Consider the following 17,088-nt stretch of genomic DNA (forward strand, 5'->3'; position numbering starts at 1 on the left):
ACACACACACCCATCCTCTCCACCACAGCTAAGGGCAGTGGGACTCTTTCAAGTCCTTCAAGATGCACACTCCCCAGTCCGCGGTCCCCTGTTCCAAAGCTCTGAAGGCTATTCTGTGACCATAGTCTGAGAAAGAGAAAACCCCAGCGCCCTCCCACTCTAGAAACTCCATTTTTGATGTTGCCTGCACTGCCACAGGAGCTTAAAGGATACAGGATAGTGGTCCTTGGGTACAAATACTGCTTTTCTCCCTCCACCTCTTTGGTCCAGGTCCCCTGGGCAGAAGTTGATTTGATGTCATAAGGTTGCCTCATTCCCATTTCTAGTATTAGGGTGGGGGGAGGGAGGCTCTAGTTTGGGAGAGGAGAGCCAGAAGGAATCAGGGCTAAGCACAGTGAAGTAGTCTCTATTTTTCCTGCCCTGTATACTTTAAGCGGTTAAGAAAGCTGGGGCTGTAGAATACTGGTTCTCATTCGGGGGTGGTTTTGTCCCCAGCAGGTATTTGGCCATGTCTGGAGACATTTTCTTGTTGTCCCTATTGGGGAAGTGAGGATGGCACTGGCATCTAGTGGGCACAGGCCAGGGATGCTGCTAAACAAATACCAAGTGTCGAGGTTGATAAAACCTGCTTTATAAGTTGCATCTTTAACAAGTCTAAGTAGATAACAGGAGAATCATGCTTTGGAGTTTTCCAAAACTTCAGTGCGTGTCAGTCCTGAGGTTACAACAGCATGCAAAGATGGCACGTTAATCAGCGACTCCCTTAAAACGTGTGGGCTCGTCCTTAATAGATCTCATTAGTTCGTGTTAGAAGATGGGATGTGGAGTTGTGGAAACAATTCCCAGAGGGCCAACAGTGCTGACGCATCTGGTTTTTATCAGGGGGCTAAAATAACAACATCCTTGCTTTAGTCATTTGCAGAAACCTAGCACCTATCTATACTAACATCTTCAAGATGAAAAAAATAAAAATAAAAAATAAACCTGAAAAAAGATAAATTATTTATCCAGCATAAATATTAAAGAAAATTGCAAAACATAGTCTGGTGTCACCATGCTGTTGTTACAGAATCATCTCATTATAGCTTCTGGCAAATACTGTTGTCCTTAATATCAATCAGGACAGCAGAATCATCTGAGATGTACCAACCAGGGTACATGTGTCTGCCTGCTGTCGAGGACACTTAGCAGCATGCCAAGCGGCTCATCACACTCCACCAGAAAACTGGGCAGGGATACTCTGCTAGGAATGAGCCCAAATTAGGTAGAGATCATAGACCTAATCCGAACACAAAATGCAATGTAAAACTGGCAGTCAATTAAATGCACACAGGGTGTGCTGGAGCTGGGTCTTACCAGCTCAGTACAGCCAACTACTGAAGTTTCAGGAATTGTGTGAGTTGGATATTGAACACACCCATTATAAATATTAAATTATATAAACTTATAGCTCAATAAAGTATATTTTTAAAAAGTTAACACATATACAAAACTCCATATGCCTGAGTTCTTTTAGCACATCTGACGATGATTTATGCTCTTGAGATTATTTGGAGTCCCTGGGTGGTACAAACAGGTCACACGCTCGACTGTGAACGAAAAGGCTGAAGGTTCTAGTCCACCCAGAGGTGCCTCAGAAGAAAGGCCTGAGAATCTACTTCTGAAAATCCTGCACAGCACAGTACTACTCTTACAAACATTGAGTTGCCATGAGTTGGAATCCACTTGAGGACAACTAGGCAGGGTGAGATTATTTCTGACTATCGTGTCTATACGATGGAAGTACCATGTGTGTAATGATAAGCTACTTCACCTCTCTTCCCAACTCCATGTTCCATGTTCTAACACTGGCAGCTTGAAATCGGCTTGGTGCAAGAATTTGCACCACAAAACTCAGCAAAAGCTGAAAATCAGGGTTTGCCACACCCTCAGAGAGCCGGCTGTTAAACATTTACCAGCACACCACTGCACACAGCCCACACAGACATCAGGTATATGTAATAGCATTTGTGAAGGGATTTGGTTTCCCAACACAGCGTCTATTATTCAAAGTTTAGCCAACTCTTTATAGTGGCTACGTGGGCTCCTAGGTAACCAAGAAGTTTAATAAATCTGTACGATGATAATTAAACACTGTAAATAATTTATCTGCTTAAGCTTCCTGGCTGGCCCTTTATGCCTTTGTAGCAAAGTGATCCATGCTGACATTCTGAATAAGGTTGGCAAAATAAGTGCAGTGAGGAGTGGCAGAGGAAAGTAGGTTTGCTCTCAATAATGTATGAAGCCTCATGCTGGGGAGAGGGGTCCTCAGAAAAGCAACTTCACGGCAATCTGTCCTTTCATCTGGAGCCGGCATCCAGGCGAAGGTGCTGCCCCGAATCAGAAGCACAATTGCTCACTTGTGAGCAGATGTCCTTCACGCGGCGGGCAGCACTCTCAACACAGAGCTGAACAAACACATGCTGTGAGACAGGCTCCCCTCACCATCACCAAACGAACACAGTATATATTAATTTAGCAGGTTGTTGAATAATGTTTGAAAGGGGGATTTATGAAGTAGAAAAATCATGCAGTGAGACAAAATGACTTTTCAACCAAATCAGAGGAAGAAAGGGGGTTCAACTCCTGTGACAGGTCTTCACCCCCGAAAAGAAACCTGAAACAGGGCTACCGAGGGAGTCAGAAATGGCCTAACCTGGCAGGCCCAAGGCAAAGCCACAATTTAACATCTACTAATTTTTTTTTACCCAGAAGACTGTATTTAACTAAGACACAGGCTGATGGGGCAGGAGACCCAGTTTCATTTCTAGCCAATGTACCTCAAGTATAGAGACCACCCACCTGTCGGTGAAGGCTTGCATATTGTCCTGATACCGAACAGGTTTCGGCAGAGTTTCCAGATTAGGATAAACTAAGAAGAAAGGACTGGCTATCTACTTCCAAAAATCAGATGCAATGGTCTGATCCCATTGTGCATGGGGTCGCCATGAGTCAGGAGCTGCTAAAAATAACAACAGGCTGACTAAAATTGCATGTACCCCTAAGCGTGATCTTCAGCTGGTTAGGTGTCCACGTGGAAGATCTGTCAACATTCGCCTCAGGGTGTCTTGGAGTGCACACTTCGTTTCTTAGAGACTCTGTGAGATATTACTTCTCACACCTGAGTGCTTCACTGGAGAGCTGAGCCATGCTGCCTTATTCAGGTATATGAGCTTTGTGGAGTCAGGACATGTGTATGTGTGTGTGTATGTGTGTGTATGTGCACACCCTGAAAAAACAAGGGAAAAGATGCCCCACAGGATGTGACTGTTAGAAATTAGCAAAAGGTATTGTCCCTTCAAGTCCCCCATCTCAGACTCTATCCATCTCTCAGAACCAAGACTCCAGGAAAGCTTCGGCAAACTTCTTCGTGGACAGCAGAACTTGGTTTGCTTCCTATATTTCATTTTTTGTGAGAGAATTATTTATTGTAGTAGGAAAAGCAAAGCAGCACTCTGCTCGGTGAGACCAACCTTCAAAGCCCTGCATCTACGCAACTTCTACACGCAAATACTATTGTTTTCCACCTCGATAATTATTAAACTGTAATGTAAAACCCAACTTCTCCTTAAGTATGCATGATTATTAGACTACAAGTCAATTGTGGATAACACGCAGATATAAATGCAGCTAATAAGTCTTACTGTAATGATTAATCAATTTATGAATACATTATTTAAACTTATAGCTCAGGTAGGGTATCTTAAACAAGTTACAGAGTACATCGACCAATTCAAATACCAGCTGCCAGATCAATAGCAAACTGTAAGTAAACTCTGGGGAATAGATATACTTGCAAAAAAAAAAAAGTGAACAAAAGGGTCTTGGGTAAAGAAAATCTACAATTTCCATTTTTAAGACAAATGTATAGTGCTTTAATATATGCCAAACCTTCAAAGGAAAGGGAAAACAGCACATTCTGCAAATTTTGCTCCTTTTCTGTTCTGTGCAGTAATAGTAAAGGGTAGCCCATATAAGCACATATGTTTATACAAACTTTTGCATTTATTTACAAATAAAGCATGTAACACAGTTAATTTTGATTCCTTAAAAAATAGCACATTGGGTTCATTTCATAGCAAGATGTATTTATCTATAAATGTCACTTTAACTGAAAAAAAACGAGCAATTCTCCTGAAAGGGGCCCGTGTTCCAGCAGAGACGCCAGGGGACACCCATTCTAGTACAGTGCCAGAGGCCCCCCTCCACCGTTAACCACGAGGGGGGTGGTTTTGTAAGCAAAGCAAACCACCCATGAGATACAGCTCTGTCCCTTCACATTGTTGTTGTTGTTTAAATATAATTAAGGCTAATTAATGTGAATTTAATAAATAAACCAAAAGCGCCTTCATTTCCAAAGGTGTGATATTTGCTCACAGCTTCAAGTGATGCTGCATTTTAAAAAATTAATTAGTATCTTGTGAGATTGGCCACACATTATTGAGTAACAGCAGCTAAGTGAAACAGATGAAATATTGGTAAGCGATGCAGCCCACCAGTATAAGTATGTGAAGGGGGTCAGGGGTTAATCCCTATTGATTTTCCGAGTCTGCGTACAGCACCGCTGGGAAAGGCCGGTTCTGTTGGCAATCAGCTAGCACAAATACATTATAAATCTTACTGTCCGCCTTCAATGATCAGTGTCACTTACTTCCTTCGCTAAAGACCATTAAGAAACTACCAAAAAAAAACTACCCATATGTGGGCCGAAAGAAAGGAAGGAATTTAAAAGGATTCCATGTCAGAGAAGGCTTTTGGAGATGAAGAACTTTCCTGAAAGCAGAAGCATACCTTCCTGGTAGCTGGAATCCACCACAGAAGGTGACAAGGGGACAAGGAGCTTTCTCGAGGGTAGATCCATTTCTAAGAACAAACCCAGGGTATTTTTCAAATGACTTCAACACCAAAACCAAAAGGTAAAAGTGTCTTTCTACACCGAGTGCATGGAAAAAATAGAATGAAGGGAAGGAGACAAACACTCTTGTTAGCGTTGAAAGAAGCATCTCCAAGTGATTTTGCAAAATGTGGGCTTTGGCACAAACACAGGAGGATACACCTTGAAGCCAATGAAGCAAGAGAAGGCATCAGGGCCCCTTGCTTTCATGGGTACCCCGAGACTCCACACTAGTGCTTCACTCCTTTTCTTAAAGTGGGCTTCCAACACGAAGAAGCTCCAGGCCTCACAAACCTGGATACCCACCTGTAACTCACTGCCTGCAACATTATCACTGATTGTTTTTTTCATGCTTTTCTTTCTTTTAACAGATTGTACCACATATCTCCTATGCTCCTGGCACTCCTGCTAGGTATGGTGAAACAGAAGAGTCAGGTGGGGCCCTTCCCTCAAAATGTGAAACTTGTGTTCTGCTTCTTACCACTGACTTTCATATAACATGGTCCTGGAAATAGTCTTGGTGATAGTTAGCGCTAATGATGCTAACAAGTGCAGAGCATCTGTGTGACACCCAGCCAATCACTCAACCTCTCTGAACTTCAGTTTCTTCAGCTGTAAAATGGGAATAATAATAGTAGCCATTTCTCAGGGTGTTAGGGAGATTAGCAATCACATGCAAAGCACTCAGCACAGGAGCAAGTATTCAATAAATGCTGCTTAAAAAAAAAATGTGAAGCTATTTGACCTTGGAAAAACATGTACACTCTTTCAACCTCTGCTTCACTAATGAGGATTATGGAATTGTGATGGAAAACGATATGGAGCCGTCTGATCTACCATTCTGTCCAGGCAGATGTTTCATATCCACCTGTTTCTCAGAGTAGACATGATGATAACGTGCATATTCTAAGTATTCTTAAAGATGCATATTTTTTAAAAGCCCTCCAAAAACACATAAAAGCAAAACACAGAAATGCAGGAGGTGTTGAGTAGTTCAGTATTAACCAGGGATACAGAGAGGGTTAAGGAATCTTTGGGAAATGAAGAGTGACTTTTCTGCACAGAAATTATATATTTTATTTTAAACCTCCAGCCCCAGCAAGACAAATACAAAAGATTCGTGGATACATGTTATTCCTGCAGTTTTCACAAACATAGTTCTCCTATCATCAGACACGCGCGCACGCGCACACACACACACACACACACACACCCTTTTCCCTGTCCTGAGCAAAAGACATTCTTGAGAAGGTTATGATGAATATGGGCAGAGTCCTAGGAAAACCCTCTATCTTTGCAGTTTTTCAGACTTCTATAAACTAGGCTCAGTATACTCATGTACTCACGTGCTGGTATCAGTATGTACATGAAACATTTTTAAATACCTTTACATCAAGGGGTGCAGGGTGAGACACCTCTCCCAGGGTTAATGATAAACCAAGGTAAACCCAGTGAGGTTCCCATCAAAAGTTCAGACTCAATGAGATGATTCTCTGTTTTAATCAATCACTCTTTTTTCTTACAAAATACCTTTCATTTCAGAATTTTCAGCCATATTGAAAGGAAGTTCTTCTAGTAGACAGAGGATAAGCAGGACCTCAACTGAACAGAGAAAACCAAGTCAGACAGAGGTCCCCGACTGTCTATAAAACCCTGTAGGCTCCAGATTGCTTTGAATTGTGCACCTTTTTCAGGTGGAAAAACTGAAGGCATATACCTCAATATCTGCCTATTTATTTACAAATTATAAGCTTGTATCATTCTATTAGCTACTACCATTAAAAATAGTAGATGCAATTTCACATCTCTTTTTGCTAATTTGGATTTTTGTTTTTCTATCTTTGCAATTTTTCAGACTTCTATAAACTAGGCTCAGTATACTCATGTACTCACGTGCTGGTATCAGTATGTATATGAAACATTTTTAAATACCTTTACATCAAGGGGTGCAGGGTGGGACACCTCTCCCAGGGTTAATGATAAAACAAGGTAAACCCAGCGAGGTTCCCATCAAAAGTTCAGACTCAATGAGATGATTCATATTTTGCAAGAACTGACTAAACTGTCCTTGTGTTTACCTTGCAACTGATAGAGGGTCATGGGGAGTAGCTTTAGTGCCAACCCTGCCATTTTCTCATTGCCTGCTTGTGTTTGCATTATCAGTATTATCTTTAGACACTGGTCTCTTTGCAGAAATCTTTTTAAGCCTTTTGTTCATTTTGCAAGGGCAACTCAATCGTTTCAGCGAGCATAAATGCAAATTGCATAGCATTTTCAAATGTTCGAAGTCCACAAGGAGAGGAGCCTCCACCAGGGACCTCTGTCTGGGGAAACATCCAGTCTCTCTCCAGCCTGCCTCGTGCATCGTGCGCAACTCCTGACCATTGGAGTACTAGAGAAGTCACCATGTTATTGCATCTGTTTAATATTTGTAAAGACTAACGTCTTTCTTTATTGAGAGTCAGTATCATGCAGTGGTTAAGAGTAGGGACCCTACAGCCAATCCACCTGAGCTGGAATCCCAGCTCTGCTACTTCCTTACACAGTGCCTCTGTTTCTTATCTGTAAAATATGGACAATAATACTACTACCTCCTAGGCTATTTGGAAGGATGCTATGCATAAGTATACGAAAAGCACTTAAAAAAGTACCTGCCATCTGATGAGTGCTATGAGACATTTAACAATAAATGGTGAATGGTTTAATGGATAATAGAAGTTGAAGCATTTTCTTTTGGAACCCCATTGGGTCATCTGGCACACTTTGGAGACTACTGGTCTTGAGTAACACTATCCACTAGAATGTTCTGCTTTGATAGAAATGTTCTATACCAGCACTACCCTCTGTGAATCAACACAATAGCCACGTGTGACTCCTGAGTACTTGAAATGTGCCTAGTGTGACTGAGCAAGTGAATTATTAATTTCAGATAATTTAAATAGACACATGTTGCTGTTGTTGTTGTTGTGTGCTGTCAAGTCAATTCCAACTCATAGCCACCCTGTGTAACAGAGGAGAACTGCCCCATAGGGCTTCCTAGGTTGAAATCTTTATGAAAGCAGATCACCAGGTATTTTCTCCAGCGGAGCCACTGGGGAGTCCAGACCACTGACCTTTCAGTTGGCGGCTGAACGCTTAGCCATTATGCCACCAGGACACGTGGCTAGTGCCTACCATATCGGACAAGGCAGCTGTAGATGGGTTCACAACCTCAGATGCTCTGTAAGGTTGAGCCCAATTCTGTAACCTATTGATTCACCCTAAAGAAGACCTGGCAGCTGAGATGAGATCAGGCCAGTTTCTGGGCTCTGAAGCCGAAAGAATCATTGCCTAATTTAGCCTCTCATTCTGCCGCCTCTTAGATGCTCCATTTTCATTGCCATTGGCTGGTGCTGTCCTCAGGAGGGGACAGTGAGCGAGTCTGTGCTATTGGTTCAGTATTACTGAAAGCCTCTATATTGTGCTGGCTGGGCTTTTCCTAGCTCAGCTTGCCTTCAGTCCTGGCTTGGGTCTTGAATGTTGGCTCAGGTATCTCAGTGAACCCTACCTACTCTGACTACTGTCCAGGCTCCCAGGCCAGATAATACTTGCTGCCACTTTATTTGGTGTCCAGGCCCCTGGCCCAACTTGCAGACAACTGCCCAAATTCTAGAGCTGGACCTCTGCGTCAATCCTCTCTATGACATTGGCCACATGATTCTCTGGGGCAAGCAGAATAGTGCCAACCCATTCTAGAGAATGGGGTGTCTCTTGTCTCCACTTGGACTATGTAAAGTATCTTCTTTTACACTGTAGTACTACAAAGAAACTTCATTCCAAAAGCATAATCTTCACAGTATTTAGTATTATCGTGTGCAACTCTAATGGTATTAGTAATATAAATCCTGAAGTCCAAATAAACTATAATCATGTGTTAAAAGGCTTTCAACGTTATAACCAAAGCCTTCTGTAACCAAGCTGAGTTAGGTCTCTGCTTCTACCTTTATAATTACTTGCATATGTCTTTGGTCTTTGTCTTACTCACTAGATGATGAGATCCTTGAAAGTAATGGCTGAACTAAAGTCATATCCATATCCCTGGTGTCGGAAGTAGTGCCTGACATATAGTAGATACTCAACACATATTGGATGAATGGATGGATGGATGTACTGTTGAACTGTATGTTAACCCAAACAGAGAGAAAGGAAACAATTCAAATACTTTGCCCTACTTGCCAAGATGATCTTTTTATTTTTCAAACAAATAAAGCATTGCTAAATCCTTTTTTTTTTAGGAAGGCTGGATACTCATGTTTGTGATTCCTAAACCCACCCACTGCCAAACCCACTGCCATCGAGTCGATTCCGATTCATAGTGATGATGTGATTCCTACAGTCATGGAAATATGCTCCATAAATCATAATAGACTAGTGACTTCTAAATAATGACAAAATGAAGAAAAAAAAAAGGGGCCATGATGGAAACATCAAAACCAGGTGAAATACTGGAAATAAGTTAATGAAATTACATTACAGATTCCGCTTACTCAGAGAGGACTTGTCCAAAGGAAGGGGAGGGAAATGGAAAAAAAAAAAGCCCTCACCACCACAACCAGCTGCCTAGTTTGAACCACTAGATTGCTGAGCACACACTCTATGCATATTCATAGGTACCACAAGATATGAAGCACCTTTGGAACCACCATTAAAACTCCCTCCTGCCACTTAGTGCAGTGAACCAGTAACTCAACAGCCCCCTTGTGGCCTGGAAGAATTAATGCAGCTTCCAAAGGTGCCAAGGCTCTCCTTGGGGTGGGATGGGACTTGGGGAGGGGGCAGAGAGAGTGGTGAGAGGTGGAGGGGAGGGAGGAGCACTGATAAGCCATTTGTAAAGATGTTAGGTTTGGCCTGTTTGGTGGAGAGAGGGTAATATGTCATTATCAGCACCTTTTCTTCACAGAGTCTCAAAAGAGACTCCAGTGTACAAGCCTGATCAACCCAGCACGTGCTTGAAGAAGAAACAGATCAAATGAGCTCAGTATTTCCATTTAAAAATATCATTTACGGGAATTTTAAGCTGTCTGAGAAGATGGATACACTGTGTTTGTTTTCTACATTAATGAGCTATAAAAAGAATGGAATAGGCCATAAATACAGTATTTTCTAACAGCCTTTACTAAAAATGCTACTACTTGTGTTTATCATTTATATCCTTGTATACAACCTCAAAATTGATTACACTTTAAACCGTACATAACTTGCTGTGTTTTTCATTTTGTGCTATATTACAAACATTTTTATAACTCAGTTAATATATTCCATATTTTGTGTTCTTATTGATTATGAATATTTCTTTAGGGGATTTTATTGCTTTTAAAATAACAAATGTTAGGTATTAAAAAATAGAAAAACCTATTGCAGCTTTTATATTTTCCTTTCCCCTGGTAATTCTAATACATACATTTTAACACAAACATAACCAGAATATCTTTCTCCGTATCTTTTATACTTCCTCACACTAAAATTAAAAAGCTACTAATATAGTACACAGTAAAAAAGTCAGATTCTTCAAATGAAACCCACTGTTAAATGTATTTGACTTGAATTCATAATCCCTTCCTCCTACAATTAAAAAATTAAAGTGCCAAAAGATTACCCGCACGTAACATGATGGTTTTACATCAAGTATATATTATCTTTCCTAATTGCCATTTCAGTTTATAGGCTAAAATATGATTTATATATATGATATGATTTCACTATTAATTATCAAATTGAAAAAAAAAATAAAATCTCACATTATAAATTCTCTCCTGGAAATTAGTTTTATTATTTTTTCCATAATCCTATCATACAAGCTGTAAGTGCATTGCGGCATGAACACTTTAATTTTTCCAGTTAGTCTTAAGCAAGCCCAGAGGTGAGGTTTAATAAGGATCAATGGCACTTTATCTGGGACAGGGCCTCTTCACAGCATGCAAATTACACAGTAACACTTAAAAAAAGAAATAGATTTAATTAAAAAAAAAAGTAGAACCACAGGCTCTGGAAATTCAATTAAAGGATTTATGCAAAGGTTTGCTAGGTTTTTATACGCAGTTACTGCTTACATAATGAGCTTTTCATATTAAAAATCAATAGGTAATCTAGACTAGAAGATCATCCCCTTAAATACATTTTTTAAATCAATTTGAAAAATAGTCCATCAACTGCTCTGACTACTCTTGCTGCTTCGATTACACTAAGAGCAATATTTAAATTGTAAGACGTGCTATGGAATATCTATGCTTGATATTGCTTTCAAGGGCTCTTACACTTTTGAGTGCCCAAGATGACCACCTAGTAATTCAAGACTGTGTTAAATGTATAAATAATTTATTTAATTACCAGCAAAAGCCCACAGATACAACCCCATCATGTTTATAAAAGTTAAACGAAAAGGGGAAAAAAGAAGGGAGGAAAGTAGGAAGGAGGAAGACAAGAAAGAAAAGAAGAGAAAGAAAAAAGAAGGAAGGAGGGGAAAAAAAGAAAACAGAACAACCTGCTCTAAATTAGTCTTTGCTATCTCAATAGCCTATTGTGTGCTGGCTACTTAGCACTTGGAGATATGCATTTCACTTTAAAACTCATTTAGGTCTTCAGCTAAGGAAGCAATTAGCTAGCTTATAACTTAAGCAGACTTTCCATCCTCAGTGATAATGGGGGGACAGGCCTTGAAATGGAAATGAAGCAGAGGTGCTAATATTATCCAGTAAGTTCACCACCACCTGTCTCGTAGCAAAGATTTGCCTGGATTTGGTAACAATTAGAACACTAGACAGGCTTCCAGGGGGCCATTCCTGGGAAACTGGAAAATTATACTGGTACAAAGAGAAACACAAGGAAGGTGAAGGGAAGAACCAGATAGTCCAAATTCGAACTCTTCCCATTTGTATAATAAATTAATAAGAAAAACATTTTTTAATGCCTCTTTTTCTTAAAAAAAAAAAAAAAAAAATTTTTTTTGTCTTTAAAAAAAAAAAGTTTGTATTTTAAAAAGATGGCGTAAACACTCTGTGTTCATCAAGATGAAAAGCATGGCTCATGTTATCTTCAGCAATGTCAGCCTTGTAAAAAGAGGCCTAAACTTTATAAAGGACTTATTCTCTGCAGCAAAATCTGGGGAGAAATGAGCAAAATAGTTAGGAATCAGAATTTATCCAACTACCAAAGCCCCTATCACAGAAACATTTGAAGACCCACAACCTGGGTCACCAAGGAGAGCCCAAAACAGCAGGAGGAGACCTCTCCCCTCAATATGCAATGGAGAAAAGAAATCTATGTTCTGGGCCAGCTGTGGTGCCCCAATTCAACTCCGAAAGCAGAACCTTGGACATACTTTGATCAGTAAGTTGTCCTTTCTTTCGGGACACGCCTGCAGCTTCACTAAGGGTTATTTTAAGGCCCAAATAAGGCATTAACTTTAAACACTGCATTTATGTACTCAACGAGCACTCATAGAACACCTAAGGTGAATCCAGTGGAGTTCACATGCTTAAGCAGATAAAATACTTCTATACACATATTTGTCATTTAACATTTTGCATCTGTAAGAAAGAATTTACAAGCAGCAGACTGAAAAATAAGGCATGGTATCTTGAAAACATTACGCTAAGTGAAAGAAACCACAGAAGTCCACATATTTTATGATTCCATTTATAGGAAATGTCCAAAAAAGGCAAATCCATGGGGATAGAGGAGACCCTGGATGGCACAAACAGCTAAGAGCTCTGCTGCTAACTATAAGGTTTGAGTTCAGATCTACCTAGAGGCATCTCAGAAGAAAGGTCGGTGATCGACTTCCAAAATATCACAGCCATTGAAAACTCTGTGGAGTATAGTTCTACTCTGCAATACATGGGGTTGCTAAGAGTTGGGAAAAAAAAACTTGATATCAACTGGTTTGGTTTGGTTTTACAGGGATAGAAAGTAGATAACTGGTTACCTAGGGCCGGGGAGCAGGATGTAGATATTGGAAGATGATGGCTCAGCGGTGCAGGGCTTCTTTTGGGGAGTGCTAAACTGTTCTAAAATTGATTGTAGTGATGGTTGCACAATTCGGTAAATATATTAAAGGCCACTGAATTGTACACTTTAAATGGATAAATTGTATGGCACGTGAATTATATCTCAAAAAAAGCTGTTATGAAAAAGAAAAAAAGGCATAATTTAAGGAATATGGTCTGAATGCAAGTAGTAGCTTAAAAAAGTAAACAAGAAAATCTGAAAAGGAAGGAACCAGGCTGGGAAAAAAAAAAAAAAAACTTCTTTTCCAAGCCAATCTAACACAACACTTAAGCTTTCTCTCTCAATGAAATATCTTCTGGGGCAATCAGTTTATAAAATGCATCAGGGTAAGATGTGCAAAGATAATGTATTGGCTCCCTCACAGAAAAATGATAAAATCAAAATAGGCAGAACCTTCCTAGGGCATGAAACAAGGATTTCAGTATAAAATGTTCTATTCTAGGTTAGTATGATCAAAATGGCAAATATGAAACTGTTTTGTAACAATGTGAGAGGTGTTAGTAATGGAAGTTTGAACAATGTTAACACTTAAAATTTCAGCAGAACATTTCAACCCATAAATGTATAAAAGTCATTTTACAGGGTGCTTAACAGTCAAGACCAAGAGCTATTATAAAAGAAGACACCCTCAATGTCACTTCATTTTCTTTTATTCTTATTATCACATTTAAATCTCTCTGTAAAAGTGGTCTTGATAGGTAACTTTATTATACATTTCAAGACTATTCATTCTGAACAGAACTTCCTCTAAGGGATTAACAGATAAAGAGAGGCCACTTTCCCTTCTTCGTCCCCAAATGGCACTGTGACTAGAGAGAGGCAGAAGGCAGCCTGTGCATTAGAAGGACATGGTAAGCTATGTGACACAAGGCAGTGATCTTAGAGGTGACCCTTTGTGGCCTGCAGAGGACATGTGGTCCTTTGCAGTGATCTTCAGCTAACACATACTGTTTACCTTGCAAAGAACACAGTGAGGTGGAGAAGGGAAAAAATCATTGTTTTCCCTTGGGGAAAGAATTCCAAAATGTGGGCAGGAGATTTTATCAGCATGGAGGGCAAAGACGAAGACTGAACTTTCTTCATTTCCTTGGGGGTGGGGAAGGGGCAAAAAATTGCCCCTAATCACCTCTGCTCTCAGGTAAGTACATCTACTAAACTAGGTGTTGGCAAACTTTTTCTGTAAAGGGTCAGTTAGTAAATATTTTCAGCTTGGCGGGCCATACTGTTGTTGCCACTACTCAACTCTGCCACTGTAATGCTAAAACAGCCACAGACAATACCTAAAACAATGAGTTAGACTGTGTTCCAATAAAACTTTATTTTTGGACATGAAACTTGAATTTCATATAATTTTCATATGTCACAAAATATTATTTTTTCCTATTCATATTTTTTCAACCACTTAAAAATGTAAAAAAAAAAAAAAAAAAAGCATAGCTTGCAGGCCATACAAAAGCTGGCAGTGGACCAGATTTGGCCCAAGGGCCATAGTTGGCTGTTTCCTGTGCTAACCCATGAACAGGCCAGGAAGGAGGTGGACCAGTAATCCTACTGTGACTTAGGCTTCATTCGGCTGATGCTCCTGTCTGATAACAAAATGACACATATTAAAACTTAATGACACAAATTCCAAATTGTGTGCACCTTTCAGAACAGCAAGATAACTTAGTTTCTAGAACTGAAAGAAATTTATTTTCTAAACTTTCCTGAATTTCTTCTGTTAGAAACAGTTATCATGCCCCCCTGAAGTTTTCCATTATTTAAAACTGTCAAAGGTTTCCAGAACTGTTAGCTTTGAAAGGAGCAGTACAGTAGCTCCCCCTTATCTGCAGTTTGGCTTTCTGTAGTTTCAGTTACCTGTGGTCAACCATGGTCCAAAATTGTGAAATGAGTAGGTAGCATGATAAAATCTCACTCTGTCCCTTCACATAAATTTTATTACAGTATACTGTTATAACTGTTCTATTTTTAGTTATTTAATCTCTTACTGTGCCTAATTTATAAATTAAAATTTAACATAGGTATGTATGTAAAGGACAAAACATAGTCTATCTAGGGTTCAGTACTATCCGTGGTTTCAGGTTCCACAGTGGGCCTTGGAATGTAATGGGGGATTAGTTACTATACTAGAGACACAGTGGCATTGGCTCCTGCAATATGAGGTTGACCACGTTCCCTCTGGAAACCCTGGTGGCGTTGTGGTTAAATGCTATGGCTGCTAACTAAAAGGTGGCCAGTTCGAATCCACCAGCCGCTCCTTGGAAACCCTATGGGGCAGTTCTACTCTGTCCTATAGGGTTGCTATAAGCGGAAATCAACCCGACGGCAACGGGCTGTTCCTTCTGGCCCTGCTTAGTCACACCATTGTAAATGTTACATGAGCACAATGTGCAGTTAATTCTTTCAGTTGGTTCTTCTATGTGGTTGGGGTTTAAATTTGAAATACACACAGAGACTGATATTTACAGTGTTATTTCTTCCTCTTTCAATCTTGACTTTTCACCAACCATTTGGCCACAGCAAGCACTGACTCCTAAGAAAAACAGGAGTGCAAAGTGGCTAATCCCTACCTGGAAGAATCAAAGAACTGGCTGTGCTGAGCAAAGGGAAAAGTCCGAATTACGTAACATTTCTAAAGAAGCCTATTTGCAGTCTTCCCAGTATGTGTAGCATCAAAAACTGATAATTGTTAACTGGAATAGTTTTGATGAATAGGAAAAAACACTGTGAATCAATGTACTAGAGTGCTTTAAAAGTATACTTGATAAATCGCATATCTACCCCATGATGCTATTAATGTTACTCCTTGGCACGGAAAAAAAAATCTTTATTATCGTTGTTGTCATTACTATTTTAATTACAACTGATAGAAACTGCAGCTTAGTACAGATCAAATAATATCCAGGTACAAACGCATATATATCTTCTAACCAAAGTGGCCCAAATAAAGATTTTAAAATACTACAGGGCAATCACCATAATCTAAATGACTCTCACTACAAAGCCACAGAGGAAAAAGGGCAAGATTAATAGGAAAGACATGAAGTCCGGATACAACTTCAGGGATTTTACACACGATGCTAAATTCTGACATCATCATACCCCACAGCACAACTCCAGTGTTGAAGAAAGTCTTCCTGTGTTAAAACAGCTAACTTTCTAGAAACTGCATTGGAGCATTTTCCACATGAAGCAAAACAATAATTTGCAAACGTTCAGCCAAATAAATGGGGCGGGGAATGGCTATTGCATTCCCAAGGAACCCCTGCCCCCGAGGATTAGGAGTCATCCCAAGGATCTGCAATCTCTCTGAAACCTGTATTCCATATTTGCATCGATATGTTTATTAGTGGGTTCATTAACCGGCAGGACCGGGAACAAGCACGTCTGATTGGAGTGCAGCTGGATACTAGGCCCTGGTTCAAGAATGAGGGCCATTCTTTCTGTGATTCTCTCGATATTTCCTTCTTGCTAGTTGTCTTGTGGAAGCAAGCTGGCTGCTGCAGCTGGAGGCATCAAGTCTGCATTCAGGGGAGGAAGAAAGGGGCAGAGACAACACCAGCAACACCTTTCCCCTTCATCAGGAAATAAAAAGGTTCCAAAAAGGTCAGCTGCAGATTCCTGTTTTTACTCCTCGGCCAGAACCTGCCTACATGGGACATCCTCAGCTGTAGGGAGACAGTGAAGATGAGTGCAGTGTCATCTTTTCCATCCCTCAGAGTGGAGGGTAGACAGCAGCACCTAGCACAGTTAGTAACACTGTTACTGTAGGGCAGGAAAGGGCAAGGAACATGGCTTATTCATCTCAGCCTGTCTAAAGTCAGACTCAAGAAGAACTTTGGACAAAGGAATGAAAAAAACAAAAAACCATACATCAGCCATGGCAGAAGCTTGTTGTCTGTTCGGAGAACAGACGCCGGCTTCTTCCTGGACGCTTGTCTAGAACATTTCCTAAACTCTCTTGCAGTTCACTGAGATGTGCCACTCTCGGAGCTAGTCCTTAAAATGTGACCCCCTGTGCTTCTTGCTCCTTCCACCAGCTTGATGCAGAAAACAAGGTAGCCTTCGAAGCCACATGTGGGAGATGGCAGAGCCACAAGATGAAAGGG

The 17,088-nt window shown here is 40.3% G+C and overlaps 1 protein-coding gene and 1 long non-coding RNA gene across 7 annotated transcripts in view; both read right to left on the minus strand.

The window, feature by feature from the left end:
- LOC135228361 (uncharacterized) overlaps positions 1-14,392 on the minus strand; it is a 43,281-nt gene extending 28,889 nt beyond the window's left edge. Inside the window, exon 1 of the long non-coding RNA XR_010318847.1 lies at positions 1-14,392. This exon is cut by the window's left edge and continues 18,831 nt beyond it. This is a non-coding gene — a long non-coding RNA (uncharacterized LOC135228361).
- Positions 1-17,088, minus strand: part of WWOX (WW domain containing oxidoreductase) — a 1,096,383-nt gene that overhangs the window by 709,869 nt on the left and 369,426 nt on the right. The gene's annotated exons all lie outside the window — the stretch shown is intronic.

This window comes from Loxodonta africana, chromosome 21, assembly GCF_030014295.1.
Source record: "Loxodonta africana isolate mLoxAfr1 chromosome 21, mLoxAfr1.hap2, whole genome shotgun sequence".
NCBI lineage: Eukaryota > Metazoa > Chordata > Mammalia > Proboscidea > Elephantidae > Loxodonta > Loxodonta africana.